The sequence below is a fragment of the Parasteatoda tepidariorum genome, chromosome 11, assembly GCF_982258835.1.
Source record: "Parasteatoda tepidariorum strain Cologne lab strain chromosome 11, Ptep-v5.0, whole genome shotgun sequence".
Lineage (NCBI taxonomy): Eukaryota > Metazoa > Arthropoda > Arachnida > Araneae > Theridiidae > Parasteatoda > Parasteatoda tepidariorum.
In genome coordinates, this window is record NC_141765.1 from 96,441,012 (window position 1) to 96,461,620 (window position 20,609).

Here is a 20,609-nt window from a genome sequence, read left to right on the forward strand (position 1 = left end):
TCTAGTTAAGTATCACTTCCCGGTATACCCTACAACTGATACTTTTCTAAGGTGCCAGGTATACATTTGCCCGGTATGCCCTATAGTGATGTTTTTCTAAGGTAAAGTGCCCAGTATGCAGTACTCCAAAAACACTGATGTTTCTCCTAATCTACCCTCAGCAGATATCGAATAATAATATCAACGAATATATCAAATCGGATTTGACAAATATTTTTGACAACGGTATGGACAGTGAATGTTGAAATCAACATTCAGTGTCATCAATGATGTCAACAGCTTCTGTACACATTCAGGTCTTATTATTTTAACATTAAATCAGAAAACAGTAAAAGTCCGCCATAAGGACAATCTACAGTAGAACATGGAATGTTATGAAGAGTTTTTCGCTATAAGCCACTATGCATATTTAATCATAAAATAGAGTTACCGTAAAATACTTCATTAAAGCGACTATGAGATAATTTAACCAAATGATACGTAAACAAGTGTAAACCGCTTTCAGTCACATAAAAACGATAAAAGCTGTCATCTGATAATTAAGATTTTTTCATAGAATCGTATACTGCGTCTTATAATTTGACCAGGGACTGAATAAAGGTACCTAACTGAAAAAATATAGATACCAGGGTTAGGGACTGAAATATTAAGGCTCTTCGAAAGGGCACGGGAGGAAATTGATTGATTATGGTAAACTTTGGTCTCAAGCAATGCCCCAAGTAATACTGTCAGTTATAGCATTTGTTTTCATTTCAATAAAAACCGTTATTCACTTTCATATTAAAAATAAATATAGAAACTCCGGAAGTGCAAATTTAACCTTATCTTAAGATTGATAAAATGAGGAAATTTTATTCTTAACTTTCAAAATAATTATGAAAACAAAATTAATAAAATAATTCAAGATTGATAACGGATTAGCAGTTAGTCTTTTTTTTGTTTGTTAATATGCTCACAATTAATTATGAAACTTATTTAGAAAATCACGTCTCCTCTAAAGAAAAGTCGGCAATTTAGGTTAAAAAGAAAAATTGGGAAACCCTCAGTGCTGGCTGAGTAGTAAAATTTAAGTTATATTAAGATATCACTCTTTAAAAATCTTTCCCGATGACCGTTACAAGTTGGCAGCTATGTAATCATCATCAGCGATTTTGTTTGAGTTGAAATAACGATGTTAATTCTTTTGTTTTATTTGAAGATAAGGAAATTGTTTACAAAACATGAATTGCAGAAAAAAAATCTTTTATTTAAAATTTAATTTTTCAAGAACTATTCAAACGATTTTCGTTCAAAAATAGGACTGAAAAATTGTCTACCTTAACTGTTCACAATTTTTCGACCATTATGAAACAAATCAATTATAAAACAAATCAATTATAAATAATTATTAAAAAAATTTTCCATGGAATAATCCTTCGATATACGAATTATAAATTTCAGTTCGCTTAAAAAGTTTGAGAACTATAGTTGAATTCGCAAAAAGTAAATTTAACGTTAAAGAAACCCTGGTTCGGACCACTATCGCTCTTCTGATCAAATATGATTCAAACCGCTCTCCTGCCGTATGACTAAAACCAAACTTTCAACCGTTCTCCTGTGGTTTAGGGATTTATTTCCCAGATTCCAACAACCCCTCTCCCGAATTTTAAGGGTCATGAATCCAAATCCGTAGTTGGGAAAAAAAGGCATGTTTATTAAAAAAAAATTACGTTTTTCATACGTTTGTAACTAAAAGGTTCTAAATAAAACCAAAAGTGCGTTCATAACTAAAATTATCGTCAGCAATAACTAATAAGCATATATAAATTTTTGATTCTTGAACCGTTAAGATTGAGTCATAGTACGTAACAATCGGATCATTAGATCAAAAGTTGTTCATCTGTTGTACGTGACTTCCGAGAGTACTTAATTCGGGGATTTTATTCACCAGAAAAAAACAAATCACTTTATCAACATTTGCGGAAATAGGTTTCAAAACATTATCAATTAATTATCATATAATTTTTAATTTCATTTTTAAGATTACCTGATATACGAAAAGACAGGCTTGCAGAATTTTCTAAATATTTCCTCCTCTCTTCATCTGCATACTAAAAAGTCATTCATCCATGCGAATAAAATCAGAGACAACAACGACTTCTAGGAACTAAAAAAGAAGTCTAAAATATTGATTAGTTTACCTGAAAAAAAATCATTTCATGATAATCAAAAATTAAATTTTTAAAAAATAAACATTGCACAACATTTTTTAAAGAGTAAAAAGTAGACGCATGACTACCTACGTCGTAAATTTGATTGGTTAAATTCTAGTCTTTAAGGTGTTACCTTTGATAATTAACTTTGTTACTGCGCTCTCTATTATTTCTCCCTCTCTCTCTCTTTGTTTGAACTCAGAAGACGTTAAAAACTTTTCATTATCCATATTCACTTAAAATTTTACCGTCTGTTTTATGTATGGCACAAAACAGAATAAACCAAGCTAGCTACACATAGAGAAAAGGTCTCTCATAGACTAATAATATAGGTAGACTGCTCATCTATGATTGCCAATTGGCAACTAGGAAGAATTTTAAAAACAAAATGACAAATCCTTGGTGTGTTTGGACAGGGCTGGACTTATCATTTAGTGAACCTAGACAATGGCAAAAGGAGCGCCAAATAAAAAGGGCAAAAAATTCATCTTTGATCTCTTTGAAAATAATTTAAAAAAGAGGTTTTTTTTTTGTGGACTTTGTACTGTTTTTAACCAATTTTCGTAAATAAATTTTATAGGCGATTGCTTTAATGTCAAAGCAAGATAATCTTCGAGTCTAATTTTGCAATCATTACTCATATTGCTAATTGAAGTCAAAGCGACAGCAAAATAAATAAAAAAAACCAGTATTTTCTTACAAAAAAAATTTTGCAATACTTTATCTATCTGAAATAATTACTTGATAAATCAAAATGAAATTTAGTGATATTTCACAAACTTATTTATGGTAGAAAAATTTAATGAGTGTTTAATAGTGTGTCTATAAAAGAAAAGAATTTATTTTTAATAATCAATTCATTGAGCACAAAATAATTTTGTTGATTCCTTCCTTAAAAACAATAATGATTACGAATTTAAAATTTTTAAAGTTAAATAAAACCTACATTTTAATAATTTTCTTCTTGAATAAATTACAAATATTTGCTCGAAATTATTGTGCTGACTTGTAAATTTTAGATCAATATTTCTTTTTAATTTAAGACAGATAAAGAATTTATATATATCAATTCTTTTTGTTTGCTAACTCATGAAAATTAGTGCTAACTTTGTTTTATTTAGTTAAGTGTTTTTATAACTAAAAATGTAATGATGAGCGATATAAATTAATGTATACAAACATTCAAACAAACTTCCCTGGAATCAAATTTCGTTTTATATTTTATTTTAAAAATCATGTAACTGTAACAAAAAAGTTATTACTAAACATATTTTTTCTTAAATTCAAAACTCAATTGAAATTAAATTTAGAGCATTATTGATTAGGGAAAAAACTGCACTTAGGACAAACTCTTCGAAGTTGTATATTTGTTTTTCAATTGAGTAAATTAAATTTTGTTCTGCGTAAATAAATTTCACTTTTCCTTATTCACAACTCGTCATTTTTATGAAAGAAAATTTCAGCATTTTAGCTTCATTAAACTTAACCTTGTGTCTAACAATTTTATTCAACTCTGACATAACTCAATTTAGAACTTTATAAGTTGGCTAGTCACAGAAAAAATTATAAAAATATAATAAAATCTTTTAATTATGAAAAATAGCTGTCAATCTTTTTTATTTTTTATGTACTTTAGTTTTTCCAATTTTTTCATATTTTTTATGCTACATAAAACTGTGTTAATGTAGCCTACATAAAACTATGTTTTTCAGCATTTTCGCCAAACCAATTGAAAACCAATAAACCATTCTTATAATTAATTCTTTAAGGAATCAGTTTTGATTAATTAAATGTGATCAAGGGGAGAAGGGGTTTCAAGAGCAGGGGTTGGTTTTTACGATTAGGGTAACAGTCTAATCCGATTTTATTTGTCTATGACTAACGATGTAAAACCTAATCTGCATGATAAGCCAACAATCAAATTTTCTAGAAGCTTTCTATTTAAGAAAACAAAGAAATATTACAATCAGATGACTAATATAAATTATAAACAGGGTATGCATATAACAATAGTAATAGATTTAAAATTCCTGATTTGCATTTGACCTCAAGAAAATACTTTAAGAAATCCATGGTATCAAGTGCCATAGTATTAAAACCACAAAGCCGAAATTGTATTTATACATTTTTCTTTAAATTGGAACAAATTTATGAGAAATAAAACAAAATAAAAACAAATAAATATTGCTAAATCAAGAAATGAAAATTTGAAATCTCCAGATGAAAGAGTGCCAACTTTCCAAAATAGATATCAGAAATTAGAAGCATTACAATAATATATATGTATAATATTGTAATACTTCTAATTTTTGATATAGTATAATATATACTGTGAATGACCGAAATTGGTTGTTGATTTACACCGGTAACTGTTGACAATCACATAGTCGCTTAGGTAAATGTCCTAAATATATACTAGGTATACTTAAGTGCCACTGCCGGGTGTACATTTGCCCGGTATACCCTACCCTGAGGTTTCTTACAGTCAAGTGCCACTGCCCATTATGCATTTAACCGGTACTGAGAACACTGATGTTTCTCCTAATCTATCCTTTGCAAATATTAAAATATCGAATAATATCAACGAATAAATCAATATCAAATCGGATATAACAAATATTTCTGTCACGAACGGACATAGAATGTAGAAATCAACATTCAGCAACGATGTCAACAGTTATCAAATCGGATATAGGAAATATTTCAGACATTCATCAAAATGACTATGTGATTGTTGACATTCATCGATAAAAGTAGACATTCTCTTGATTTCGATCCTTCACGGTAACATATATAATCTAAAGAAATGTAAAATAATCTACTTAATTCTATATAGTCTGTCTAATAATATATAGTAATACTAATAATAAAATATATCCTTATATGTTTATTAATACATATATACAGTCTAACCCCGCTATAGTGAACCAAAAAAGCGAGGAAGTTGAATATAATGAACTTTTTTCTGTTTTCGACTGATTTTTTCCCCCTTTTTTTGTAATAATTTTGATATTTCCACTTCAAAATAAATACATATACCGATTTTCAAAACCATCTATAGAGGGGAATGTAGCGATAAGCATTTTTTCTTGTTTGCTTCTTTTATCTCACTTTCCTATCCCTAAACATGCCAAGCAGATGTTATCAACCCAGGCAGCTGATGCACCTGTAAGGTGTCAGTGAAATCAATATGCATTTTTTGTCATAGGGAATGAGCAATTATTCATGATTGGTCAAAGGGTTGGACATTAATATGTGGTGATAAGGCCCTCATTTCAACTCCTTTTTGCTCTCAGTTCAGTTCAAAATGATTAAAATGGATTCATTGATTGATTAAAATGGGCTTAATCAGAAAAATTGAAAATGGATGCAATCAAGCTGATATTTGCACGGATTATAAACTATCCAAATATGCAGTTTGTAACGTATGGAAAAATAGGCAATTAATAATTTCTGCTCATGAAAAAAATTTAGATGGAAGAAAAAAGTTGAAAAAAGCAGATCACAAGGATGTTGAAGAAGCATTACTGAAGTGGTTCACCATTCGAAGGAGCCGCAATCTTCCAGTATCTGGACAAATGTCGATGAATTTGCTAAGCGATTTTATGAGAATACTTTCGTGTGTTAGAATGGCAGGTTAGACAGATTTAAAAAGCGGAATAACAGAAATTCAGGAAAAATTATCTGAGAGTCGGGAAGTGTTTCCATATCTGATGTTGAGGATTGCTCATCAGCTAAAAATTACTCTTCTTTTTTTGTACACAAGACGAAGAGTAATGAAAAAGAATACATTTTTTGCTACTACATAACATTTTTCAGTCATTTACTTGAATAATGTGCAATGAAAGGAGGAGTTTGGGATTGCATGCGTAACGGATATAGTGAGCCAAAATTTCGCTCCCTTGAAGATTCACTATAGCGGGGTTTGACGATATATATATATATATATATATATATATATATATATATATATATATATATATATATATATATATATATATATATATATATATATATATATATATATATATATATATATATATATATATATATATATATATATATATATATATATATATATATATATATATATATATATATATATATATATATATATATATATATATAGTTCCTAGCTAAAAATTACCAACAAACCGTAATAGTTGGCGCCTCTTTAAAAAGAGGAATAAGTAGAAAGCTTTTGAAATATGAAGTAAGTTTGCATCAAAGAATTTTTTTACATTCTAAAAACAAACATTTAGTCTTCTTAATTATCAGAAAATTTTAAGAATATTTCATTTTTGTCTAACTGAAATAAAATTGGAAAATTGATATTTAAGAGCCTCCTCAAATATTCATGCATGCATTCAAGTTGTTGTTATTCGTAAATGCTGAAAATGTTTAAAAAAAATAGTATCATTGCATTTCGTTTAATGTGAAAATATGACACTCATAAGTTGACAGCTTAAAAATCTGTGTACAGAACACAAAAAATATCACTTATATTTTCTTAATTGAAATAATTACCTCTTTCAAATTCTGGAAGGAAACAACTAAACATTCAACTGATTTAATTACTAAAATTTTCCTATTAAAATGTCCTAAACTTAGTAAGACGGGTGCAATATAGTAAAAAAAATATCTTCAAATCATCATAACAATGTAAATATTAAATTTTAACAATAAAAAGAAAGTGAAAAGCTTTACTTTTTAATGCTTAGATTGCTTGGTTATAACTTTAAAATCTAAGAAAGCAGCAGATTTATTATTTTTTTTTTATAAAAAAAAATTTCTTACATGCTTATTTTGGTTAAAGCGTTAAAACAATTTTAATGTTTTCAATAAATAACTTAAAATAACTTTAATGTTTCAACTTTCATACTTCACAAAATCAAAACTTAATTACTTTTAGAGAATCCCATGTATTAAAAAAAACTGATGTTGAAAATTGCCTTTACCCCAATCAGGAAAATAAAGGATATTGTAAATGAAGAGTATTTTAAAATAGAGATTATTTGAAATGGATAATCCAGTTTCTTTATGAAAACGAGTTCGCATTTAAGTTTTTTTTTTTCTGAAATTTTGTTCCATTTATGGATTATTTTTTTCCTTAAAAATTACAACAGTACAGAAAGGAATTGTCAAACACTTAGAACTATGTAAAATACATGTAATCAAATCTAATAAATAAGAAGTTTCTGCACTTAAAGAAGGTATTTTCATTGAATCTGTTTCCAGAAAAAATTTTACTTTGTGAAAACTGGCAGTTTTCTTACCTTTTTTTTCTTTTAAAAAAATATGTTGAATCATATTGCAAAATATTTATTTATAGTTTTAATAAATGCGAGGTTTATAATCTTACTAGCCAGACACATTTTTTATACTTAGTTTCGAATCAAAATACAATTTTTTGAACCAATAGGTTTTTATTAGTTGTGATTTAAAAACAGTAGCGACACTTCTTTAAATTCAGAACAGAAACTTTTCAATTTGGAGAAACAAATGTATTGAAATTTAAATTTAGAGAACATTCCATTTTCATTTTTAAATCAAAAGGCAACAATCGTAGAAGGGAATTAATAGTGGTGTAATCTTTTTGGATGAATTGATTACAAGTGTGGTTGTTTGGTTTAAGAACCAATTACCATAAAAAGTCCATTAAAAACAAGCACTCAAATTGCTAATATTGAAACTTTATTGAAAATATTTTCTTCTGCGGCATTTGTTTTTCCAAGCATTAAAAATATCGTAAATCTAAAAGTTTAATAAAAGTAAATAGAAAGCTCTAGAATTTCAAACCCATGAAAGGAATTCTTCTCTTTTAAATCACATTTTAACTTACTTTTCTCAAAAAAGTATTTTAATCAATGCTAATTAAATATGCTTTTCTTTGTAAGTGAAACTGGATAATGAAACAATTCTCTTATCTCTTATTACTTTTCAGATGTCCAAAATAAAGAAATTTTTGTGAACAAGTGAAAGTGATACTTTTAATTTTTTCCAGAGGCCTTAACTAATATCTGAAAAAAGGGGCCAAGAACAGAGTTGAAAATTTACCTAAAACAAAAATTCTCTATCCGACGGTCAATCTTCATTTTTTTTCTAGGAAAAATGCGAATTTATTGTTGAAATATTAGACATGATTTAATTTACTCCAAAAACTTTTTAACTACTTAAAATGCATAATTTTAACAAGTGAGTCCTAAAATATTGTTTTGTGGTTACTTATTTAAAAACCAATTCTTTTAGAAAATAAGATTCCAGTCATTAGAAGTTAACATTAAAAAATGCATCAAGCATGATTTTCGCCAAAAATTAAGGATATAAATGAAGGTGGACGTCACTGGGGCCCCGGGTACGTGAAGCCCGTATTTGCTAAACCCTACAATTTAAGCGGATGAAATAACAACTAAAAATCAAGGGGGGAGATTTATATCCGTGAAAGATATTTCTCGAGTTGGAAGTTTTCAAAATTATTGTAATAGTAAAGGTAAAAATGTATACGAATATCACAAGCATTTATCTGCGTCCCTTGGAAATTTCAAAACGAAATTTACAATTCTGGGTGTTGGGAATTGATTATCTGGTTGTTCTTGAATTGCTCAATTTTAAAATCTGAATGGAAAAATATCAGTTTTTCCTTCTTAACCAACCTTACTTACTATACTTTTCTTATCTATGGACAGAGACCATTTTATTCAAGCACGGCCTATCTTCACTATGTAATAACTCTCGTGAAAATTTTTCACTTTAATGATTTGTCAAAACTTAGCAACCCTCAAAATTCACGAACCAGTCGTTATTTTTGTTAAAAAACGGTCATAAGCCGTTCTTCTCCATTGATTTTTAATTTTCTTCCAAACATAAAATTTGAATTTTAAAATTGAAAAATTTTCGAATTTTTTTTAAAATTTAAAACTCTTAAAATTAATACATAGTTAAAAATTAAATTTAAAAAAAATAAAAATGTCTATTTTCAAATTTAAAAAACAAATAGTTACTTTTAAATGTGATTTTTTTTTCTACAAGGGAAATGCACATAAATAAATGCTTTTCAAAATAGGAATTTAAAAATAGTAACAATTAAGAATAAAGTAAATCCGTATTGTAGGATTAAGCAAACCCCCTGGGGAAAAACTTTACTTCAATTAAGGAGAAAAAATCAGTTAGCCAAATCAACCACAACTTTTAGTAAAAAAATTCAAGAATTGAATATTGAACTCTTGTTTTGAGGTTTGAATTCCTGCTTTGAGAGCTACGTTAGCATTATGTTTAACTGTCAGCTGTATAATTTAAAAACATATCCTTAATAATAATAAAAAACACATATCATGAATTACAATTTTATTTGGATTCACAAATCGGAAAACTTTCTATTATCTCTTTATATTCCTCTTTCGGTATAAAGTGTCTTTCGTCTTCTGAGTTCAGTTCAAAATTACAAGGATTTATAGACAATACATTATAATCTATACAAATCATTATGTGAGATTCCAAGTTAATTCTGCATATCGTTAAAAATTATTGTGAATGCAATTTGTGGCTTGTATAATGTCACAAGCTCACATTTTCGATAAGCTCAAATTTCGATAAGCTTCTGCAAAGCTCAAATTCGTATTTTGGCACTATTTTATAAGAACTTTAAATGAAAAAATAAATTTAAATATTAAAATTCACAAAAACAAATTAATTGAAAATTTTCAATCAGTTTATTTTCAAAAGTTATTTTTAATATCAAATTTCAAAATTATGCATTTTCAAGAAAATTTCAAGCACTGCATTGATAATAAATTGTAAAATAGTACCTAAAAAATAAAAAGTAAGATACGTAGGTATATAAAGCACACGTAGAATTTAGTTATTAGAAGCAAACAAAATCTAGGAACAAAAAGGTAAAAAGCAATTATGGGTTAAAGGTAAGGGAGAAAAAATTATTATACAAAAAAGAAATCAGATTTAAAAAAAATATACATAGAATGAAATAACACGGAGTATAACAAGAAAAAAAAAATAGCCAGAAAATTAAATCGAAAGATTTAAGGAAAAGGAATTAAAAAAACATGCAAAGGGAGGAAAACCTAAAATTGCGAATGAAACACGCAAAAGGAAGTAAATATGCAAGAAATTTAGGAATATATTTAAAATTTGATCCACCCTCCTAATTTGAATTACGCATTAATATGAAAATAACTCAAAAAGTTAAATTCCGTATTTTCGCAAGGAAAAAAAAGAGAGAAAAAAAACACTGATGTCCTCACATATACACTATGAGTGTGATCGGTATATCGATTACAGCCCATGAATCAATAGAATGAAGCAAGTCATACATATGAAAGCACTGCTTAATGAAAGCACCATCGAGTAAACTGTGGTATAGTGTTTCCCCTCATAAATCGAAGGGTTCCTCAATGATGCATTCATGGAGTAGTGCGTCCATAAATTTGCCTCCCCAACATTCCATTGAATGAATGGATATTCCAACTTCACTCAGAGCATATATGTGATGACTTCAGATAACACAATAATGCAAAAATACGAAATTGTCTTTACTTTTTGATTTACTTTTGTTTACTTCCTTTCGCAAACCATGGATTTTAAATTCAATTGCACTGGAAAAAACAACAAAAAGGGGAATTTACATTGTATTTAATGTCTAAATATTTTTTTTTTGGTTCATTGCGAAGACCGAGGAAATCCATAACATCATTCATTGTTGGAAAAATGGAATTTTTCAGGGGCACATTTTAAATTCGTGTTAGAAACCCTCCTTATTTTTTCTAGTCATTCAAAACAAGCAATAATTCTCTATCAAACATTCTTATTTTGATTGCCCCTTATAACAGACAAAAACACTTCCATTGGTTAAGTAAATTAATTCCACGAGTAAAATTAATTTTTAATGATCATGGGCCAACTGTTTTATCTTAATGACTTTTTCATTTCAATTCTTAAGCTTTTTACTGCTAAGCAAATGAAGGAATGTAGGAATAAACATTTAAAAGTTGATTATCAGCATGCATCAAGTCTAACTTATTTAGCAAGTGTTGAAAATATATTAACCTTACGTAATGAAACTAAGCTTAGTAATTAAGAAGTCTATTTATTCTTTCCAATCATATCTAAGCAATCTAAAAGACTCATTCTTTGGTGAAAATTAACCTGATATTGCTTTGCAGCAATAATTGGATACAATTTCATCACTGCATCTCAAATCTACAACATATTTTCCTTGTACTCACAATTTGATTATCACACGGGCCCAGACTTCAAGACTTTAGTCAATCTTTTAATGTATGGGGGATACTATTCGAGCACAATCAATGGTGCGTCCTATACATAATACTATTCCAAATAATTCGCAGTCGGAAACTAGATATCCATGCATGATACATTTAAGGCAATAGGAAACTACCATATCTGTATGATAGAGAAGGGGATAAATAAGAGAGAAAAGTTTATCCCTACAATAATCAATAATGAAATATTTTCCCCTGAATTTTCCTAATTTTCCTCAAATTTATGGAATTTCCTTACATTTTCCCGGTTTCAATTTTTGCTCTATTTTACCGGAGTTTCAAAAAAAAAAAAAGAAGACTATTTGGTGTGAAAGGGTTAAACTCTTCTAGATCTAGCTCTCTTACTACAAATCTTACTCTCTTACTTACTTACTAAAAAATATTAAATACATCTTTTGAGTATCGAACATAAAGTCTGGAATAATATTAAGCTTTAAAATTATATCTCTTGGGTAACGTAAGCAACCATAACCCACACGCTGCACTCTTTTGTATTATATTGCACAAGAAGGCAAATATCCAATGCAATAATCGCGGTAAAAATGTCATTAATAACAGTACTTTCTGAAAGAGCCAGGGTAGAACAGGGGAGAGAGATCGCCTTCTAATGAGGTGAACCGGGTTCAAATCCCAGTGATGGCTGGTTAATACGAATTCCACTCGCACTGACCACAGCGCTGACGTAAAATATCCTCAGTGGTAGACTGATCATAGGTTAGAGTCCCCTTGCCTACAGACTAACCTTTGGAGCTTTTCGTGGCTTTCCTCTCCATGTAACGCAAATGCGGGTTATTTCTATCAAAATGTCTTCCCTGATGGGACATTTCACCCAATACTTGATCAAGGAGTTGTATTCTTTGTATTCTGGATTGGGTTCAAAGTTTTACGGCAACGGAGGGAAACATTAGTAGTGGTAAACCCAAAATTGGCTGTTCAACGACGGTTATAAAATAAAATATTTGTTGAAAATAAAGTCGATTGCTATCGTTTGAATTGAATAAAAATGGAAATGGTGTTTACTATATTCATATTAACAAAGTCAATAAGTGTGAGGTTGAAGAATATATAAGCAGATGCCTTTTATTAAGCAATGATAAATGGGATATGAATTAGAATATATTTGGAATATTTTTTTAAAGGAAATCGCTCTAAAAACTGACAAAAATAAGTTAGATTTAAAAAAAAAAATAAAATGCTATGCAAAATGTTTAAATTTGTCCATGAATTTTAAAATCTAAAATTGCCTGCAATTTTAAAAAAAGTATTCATACTTTTGCATTTATTAATCTTATTTATGAATCTAATACTTGTTACTCCAATACTAATAATCTAATAATGGATCAGAAATTTTTTGCATATACGAAGGGAGTAATCCTCTCTCCATCTGCTGTACTTAGGGCCTCCCATTTTTCTGAAATTACTTTTTTGCTTTATTTCCAAGATATAAAATTAAAGTCTCCAAAAATTTCTAGAAAATCAAAATCTTTGGATTAAGTTGAAATAGAAGGTTTCTATGTTTCGAGAATTACCGCCTGGTTTTATCTGCAACGTAATCATGAATCGTGGAAAGAAATTAAAAAGTGGCTGTTAAATTTTGGGGATTTATCCAAGCTAGATCACTGGCAGAATAAGTGCTTTATTTCAAACTAAGGTATGACAAAGAATACAGCAACTGATGTAATAAAAATAAAAGAAGTGGAGACATGACATTAGTCCAATTCTTATATGTTTCTGGAGTTATACGATTTGATTCTCTTCTGCTAATTATTTGAAAGTTATCGCGCCAAATATTATTGCAATTTATACTTATTAAATATTTAACTGTCTTATTTAAAAAAACGACAAGCTACAAAAGTAGTGTGTAATTACTGTTCTTGTATTAATTAATAAGCTGCTACTAGAAAATTTAATTTCTTAAACATGAGCAATTAAGAAGAATTTTAAAGAATTTAAAGAATTAGTTTTAAGAACTATTTTCTCACTAATCATTGGAATCATCATCAATTATAAGGGTGGAGGAAACTTTTGGAAAGATGATAAATTAGTAAATATTGATCAATTATATTGAAATCTCAATTTGACATTTTAACTGCTATTTCAATATATTATATAATTTTAATGAATGATTTTCAGTGCATATATGGAATTTTTGTACCCTTTTAAATCATATTTTTTTCAACAGGACCCGAAAGTAAAGATGAATATCAAAATAATATTGAAGTTTGCATAATTAACTACATTTCAGTATAATTGAATTTTATTTTAGGTAATTCGTTATCATATAATTCCTTGAACATATTTTGAGACCACTTTAATAAGAAGCAGTAACAATTTGAAAAATATAAAAATCAAATATATTCCACTTCACTACAAATCACAAAATATCTACTTTAAAGAAATAGATGAGCAACCATTTAAAGTTTTTAACTTTGTCTGTTTTTATTTCAATAATAAGCTTAGAATAAAAATTATAGTAACGTTCTCTTTTCAAAAAACAAATTTAAAAAAAGTATAACTTTTTTTACTTTTAAACTGTCAAAACGATCAGCAAACACTGCTGTTATATGTTTTAGCTATTGTTGTTTTATTCAGTTGACGGTTTTATGTAATAAGAAAATCTTTCAGAAAACGGATAGGTTAAAGAAAAAACATAAGAAAATTTGATTGAAAAAATGATAATTTTCTTCAAAAAGAAATGTTTCCTTTTAAAATACAACTATATAGTTTTTGACTAGAGATAAATGCAATCAGTTTTTTAAAAATGATAATAATACATAAAAGAGCACAAAGTCCTTGGTTTCTGTGATAGTGTGTTTAAAATGTTTACCTTTTTCACATACGCATAAAGCAAAGTGATTAAGTATATGGTAAGGAGCTGGACAATGGTTATTTTAAATACATGACAGTACTATTTTTATCCGATCATTCTGAAATTTTTGCAGAATATTGTGATCACAAATTCAAATTTGTGTAAGAAATTTAATAATAAATTCTTAATTTGTTTTAAAGTTGTGTTCTTTTTTATTAAAAGAAATTATTTCTTATTTAGTTTTCAATATTACTTTTCGAAAACATCTTTGAAATAAATAGTAATAGTAGTACTTGATCAGAATAAGTGTTTTCAGAAATTTTTCACGACAGTTTTTTTTAATGGTATTATTTTGCGAACATCTTTTTATTAATTTCAAAAGCTTATTTTTACTTTGCATGTGTCTCATTTTAATAACAATAAAAAAAAAATTTAATGCTTAATTTTTTTTTTAAATTAATCCACACGTTCGTTTATAACTGCCTAATACAGCACACTTCATTAATTACTATCTATGAAATGACGTTATTCTAGTTCTTGTATAAGCTCTAACAAATTCAAACTTTATTTTTAAAAATGCTATTAAAGAAGCTGTTCAGTTTCATGTTATTTATAAGCTATTAAAGATCTGTTAAGTAACATATTGCGCTAAAACATTGACCAAGGTTTTAGCCTTGAATTAAAAAAAAATACTAATAGTTAAAAATAAACTAAATGCTGGACCAAGATTATTTTATTTAAATGAATTGGCTTTTATTTCATATAGAGGAAAATTTTCAAAAAAATGCATTGAATAATAAATTCAAATTTATATTTTTGACTCAAACTAAGTATGAAATTTACAAATTATTTTATCCCTCTTATTTTTGCATCAAACTTGTTTTACATCACTGTTTGATTTCATTAAATTGAATATCTTAAACATTCTAAATCTCAAACAAAATCAACGAACTTTGAAGAATCCGTCACAGAAATGAATTGCATATCATTCGATCCCACCACCAGCAAAGAGAATAATATCAACCACAAAATGAATTAAAAACTATTATTAAATTTGAGGATGCAGCACTGATATATAAGTGTTTTAATGAAGTTCTGAATAAGGAAAAAATAGTGGAGAATTATGTTTTCATAAATATTTTTTTCCTAAAACAGACTTAGTAAAATGCAATGGTTAAAAAAACGTATTGGCAATTTCTTTGATTCTGTATTTTTATTACTTTAAAATAAAACCCTCATCATTTACACAATTTGCATATTATCATAATATTGAGAATTTTTTATACTTATCACGAAATCAATTTTTTTTTTAATTTCATAAAAATATATTACTGGCAATTTCATGGATTTCGCATTTTCATTTATCGCTCAAAAGGCAAAATATATTTATAAGAATGAGCTATTCACAGGTAATAATGTCGTCGTCCGTCGATTGAACTTTATCCCCCCCCCCTGTTTCTCATAGTTGAGAGTGTGTTTTTGCGTTTTTTATTTTTAGTTTGTAGTTTTATGTGATAATTCAAAACACTAACGTTAGGAACGGTTGTTATATTATCATTCGTGCATGGGTATTATCATCAATTATTTCCGATACTTTCTGGCTATCCGCGAGTTATAGAGAGATTGAAATTCGCTGGCCCAGAAAAAAGCCTTTTTCTGTTGAAACGCTGGGAGTCACTATCAAACACCTGAGAACTCATCTCTAATCTCAGGGATAAACTACAAAGAAAAGAAGTGCCAACTCACAGTTTCGTGGTTAAACTGTTGACCATAAACGAACAAAAGCGTAGTGAAATTTCTTTTAAAAAAATGGCATATGTAAGATATTTTGTTTTTTTTTTTTGACAACATGACTAATTGACTTATAAGACTAAAGTTAAGAGAGAATTGTGAGTTCGTTCCTTGTTCATTTTTTTTAATGCAATGAGTTTTTATGGCATTTAAATTCCAAAGATACTAATTTGAATACTATTAAGGGCATAAAAAATTTGCACAATAAATTTAAAAATAAAAAATCTCTTCAATGATATATTGGTTTCTTTTTGACATAATAATCAACCGACCAACAATTTGAAACTCGTCCAAATTTGCAGAAGTTTTAGAAAAAATGAGTGCTCATCACGGCAGTTCATATACTAGTTAAATACTAAACAATAGGGATAATACATATTTAAACAAAACATGTAACTGTGCTCTATATATTTATATTTTTAAGCTGCAATTATTGCCAATGTTTTGCACAGACAATCAATTACTAGTTAAATATTTAAATCATTAGGCACATTAACATTGAAAATTCAGGATATTTGTTTCTTTTCTGGCAGTTTTTCTAACTTGAAAATAGTTAAAAGATTCATGTTGGAAATGACACGCCAATTTTTAAAAATCAAAGAAGGGAAGTATGTTTAAAAGAGAAAAACTTTATATTTAGAAACTCTTTAAGATATGTAACTTTTATAATTGGCGAGTCACGCATTTGAAAATATTTAGAAAATATAAGTTAACCCATTATTTATGAATTTGTAATATACTCATCGACAAACTGAGAGCAAACTGTCTTTAGTATTTTTTTTTTTTTACACATTGCACTTAACCACTCCTTCGAAGTGAATTCTTTCTATGCAGAGTCAGTATAGTTGTGTGCATTGATATTACAGCCACATAATTTTAAGAAAATATATTTCATTAATCAAAATTATTTTCGAAATAAATATTTCAAAAACTAAGATTTAAAGTTTGCACTGAAAATAAAAAATCATAAAAATATCTTTTATTTAGAAGTAACTGTCATTAACAAGTTTTAAAAATGTAGTTTCAAAGGAAAACCGAATCAGTTTTCTCAAAAAAGAACAAAAAACTATGTGTAAGTGTCATTTACTGCAGATAAATTAAACATTTACCGACAATTATTTAGTAATAAAGTTACAAAAATAACAGTGCATAATTTAATTACATGATTTTTTTTATATTTTGTTTCTGAAAGCTCATGACTGACTCAAGACCTCTAAAAATTAAAAAAAATTTAAAAAAAATTATAATAGTTTTATGAAAATATCATAGTTGAAATACTTTTTGTAACATTGCGAACATCATTTTTTATTTACATTGAACATATTTTTCTTCGCTAGAGTCATGAAAAAGTCTTTCTCAATAATACTAAAAACATTTCATAAATAAAGTAAAACAAAAAGCTTAGTTTTAGAATGCAAACGTTTCACCCATTTTGGTAAATTTCTCCGTGTTACTGAATTAATTTGAAAGCATATTAGAGAAACTATTAGCGTACACTTCTTTTAATACTTCCTGTTCATCACAAATTGAAATAAACTTTTAAAATTAAAAAAATAGTAATATATACTAGTATGCATGAAATACGTCAATAAAAATTATGTCCTCTTAATTAATAATTTGGTAGTGATAAAAAAATACCTTAATTATCTCAATACATTAATAGAATCGCAATACAAAATCCTGATTCTATAGTTAAGATTCCTTATCCTGCCCCACACGGAATACAGGACAGGTATAAAATTTCCCTCTTAGTTAAATGGATCATTATTTTAAAAGTACTCTCACGCAAAGAGTGAAAGGTTTCTCTAAAAGAATATTCATCGACGCCACTTGTATATACAGCTAATTATTTGTTCCATTTCCCTTAAAAATGCCCATTTCAATTCAAAGAAACCTAAACTAAAATAAGCTGGTCGTCTAAATGTTGTAGATCAACAAGTCTATTGGCCTTTTACAGAAAGTGATAAACATCAATTAAAGAAGAAAATTATTTCTTAAAAAATAACAAAGGTACATAATAACTGCTAATAAGTATTAACTTACTCAAGGTGATTATCGCAACTTTTTTGTGTAATAAAAATTATTTTTTATTATAATTTCCTGCACTTTAGATGCAAAAAAATAATTTTTTCAATGACTGATACAACATTGGCTGATAAACAGAAAGAGACGAAACATTTTCTGCCAATGTCTCGTACAAATAACATTGCATAAAAGTAGAAGAAATTTCTTTCCTATGACAGAAAAACTATTGAAACATTTATGAATGTTGACTTTATTAATTTGATTAGACATGCACAATACCAAAAATTTGTTGAATTTAAAAAAAATCTTTCAAGTTAGTATATTTTTGTTTATGGCTTAGCAATTACTGTGTTCTTTAATCAACATTTTATTTCCGTTTTTAACTGTTGATTTCTGCATTATTTTATCTTCTATGACAAAAAATTATAATTTTAATTAAAATATTTGTACAATATTCAGGTTTTTGTTGCATATCATGAAAGTTTCGCACATACAAATTTTCTAAAAAAAATTTAAATTTGGACTTTTTTTAGTAAATTGGTGTCTTAGATGAAATGTTGCAATAAAAATAAAACACGATTGTTAATTGAAATCTTGAAAGAGTAATTAAGTTATTATTATTTCTTTACTCTAAGAACATCTGGCATTCATGTAAGAGGGTATCGTGATAAAGCTTGCCATTCATTTACATACGATCATATAAGCATGAATATAAATATCTCCACAATGAAAAAAAAAGCTTAAAAAAAAGAACTAAACAAAAGCTAAACAAAATCTTCAAAATAATTTTTAAAAAAAGTTTGCACTTATGAATTATGTTTTAAGGACATAGAAATTGTGCACAAAATCTTATTAATTTTTCTGTGAATGGAACGAACATTTCAAAACGAAAGATTACGCTTCGCTCTGCTTTTAAAAATACTCTTAATTTCATAATTTTTGGCTTCCAGTAAGTCAAACGATAAGTAAAACGAGAGGTATGGCTTCACCCTCTTTTAAAAATAATTATTATTTATTTCATTATCATTTATTATTTGTTATTTATTATTTATTTCATTGTAAATATTTAAAATAACAGGTTCAACTTTTGAAGAACGTCCTCTTAATATTTTATAGCACTGCTGATTAGAATGAAACATTAAGTTGATGATCTGAATAGAAACAGTAGATGAATCGTTCATTTGATTCAATGTTTTTGAGGATTCCATTAATCGATTAAAATTTATTAGCTTAAAGATATTCCAAAATTGAAATTAAATTTTTTGGTTCGGAGTACTTAATTTCGTTTATCATTTAAAATTTAATTATTGCGCTGAAGGTTTTCATCATTTCTGAGCTTAAAACAATGTATCTCACCCATTTTATAATGAATAGTGGGGAAAAAAGTGTAAAACACTTGTACAAAGATTTTTAATGCATAATACTAAATTTTTTTTCAATTCAAAGAGTTCAAGGCAATTCATTGATTTCACAATTAACCTATAATTAGGTCAAGAAAATTTCGAAAAGGTTTCAAGAAATAAAAATTTTTAATGTAACTCACTGTTTAATTCTTGAAGCAATAGATGAAATTACTATAATTATGGAAAATTGTCAATATTTATTAATAAATAAAATAGTAAGAGCAATTTAATACACAAACCACAACAATTAAAAAAAAGCATACAAAATATTAATTTGTTCACTTTTTCAGTAGAATAATACAAAAAAAAGTTTGCATACAAATTAAAAGATAAATATATAAAATAATGATATATAAAATATCCCCACAGTTTGCTTTTTTTTATAATTTTTTTTCTTTTTTTTTTTTATATATATTTTTCTTTTTTTTTCTTTATATTTTCATTTGTATTTTTTTTTTTAAAAATTTTTTTCATTTTTTTTATATATTTTTTTTTTACATTTTTTTTTCTTTTTTTTTTCTTTGTATTTTTATTTGTAATTTTTTTTTACACTTTTTTTATTCTTTTTTTTTATATATTTTTTTTACATTTTTTTTTCTTTTTTTCTTCTTTTAATACATATATTTTTTTTTCTTTTTCATTTTTTTCTGTATATTTTTTTTGGATTTTTTTAAGCAAACCGTGCGGTTGTTTATATTATACTTTAGTACAATAAATTTCAATCTGGTAAGCATTACATAAATAAAAAATGAATTTGCGAATTTTTTATGGAGGTTGTATAGATAGCTTAAAATATGTAAACCTGCTTTTAATACTATAAACGAACTTTTCATACGATTTTTCTACAAACCATTGAAACAATGAGCATGTTTTAACTAAAGAAAATTTTTTAACACAGAAAACTCATTTTCAATAGGAAACAAAAAAAACAACAATTATGATTTGAAAACAATCTTTCTCTAACAATAAAATAAAGTTTTCAAAATTAATGAAAAATAAGTTAAATCAGTTATAAAATTTTTATTTTTAAATTTCACATTTCAAAATATAAAAAAAAATAATAATTTGGAACTTAAACTTGATGCGGAAACCA

General features: G+C 27.1%; 1 long non-coding RNA gene across 3 annotated transcripts in view; it reads right to left on the reverse strand.

The window, feature by feature from the left end:
* The window catches only part of LOC147801936 (uncharacterized), a 117,643-nt gene that overhangs the window by 56,641 nt on the left and 40,393 nt on the right, over positions 1 to 20,609 (reverse strand). The window contains exon 1 of one of the 3 annotated variants that reach the window (XR_015430466.1): positions 2,027 to 3,098. The exons of 1 other annotated variant lie outside the window; for it this stretch is intronic. This is a non-coding gene — a long non-coding RNA (uncharacterized LOC147801936). Of the gene's footprint in view, positions 1 to 2,026; positions 3,099 to 20,609 lie in introns of those variants that run through there. One more of the 3 variants, XR_015430467.1, reaches the window with a different exon arrangement.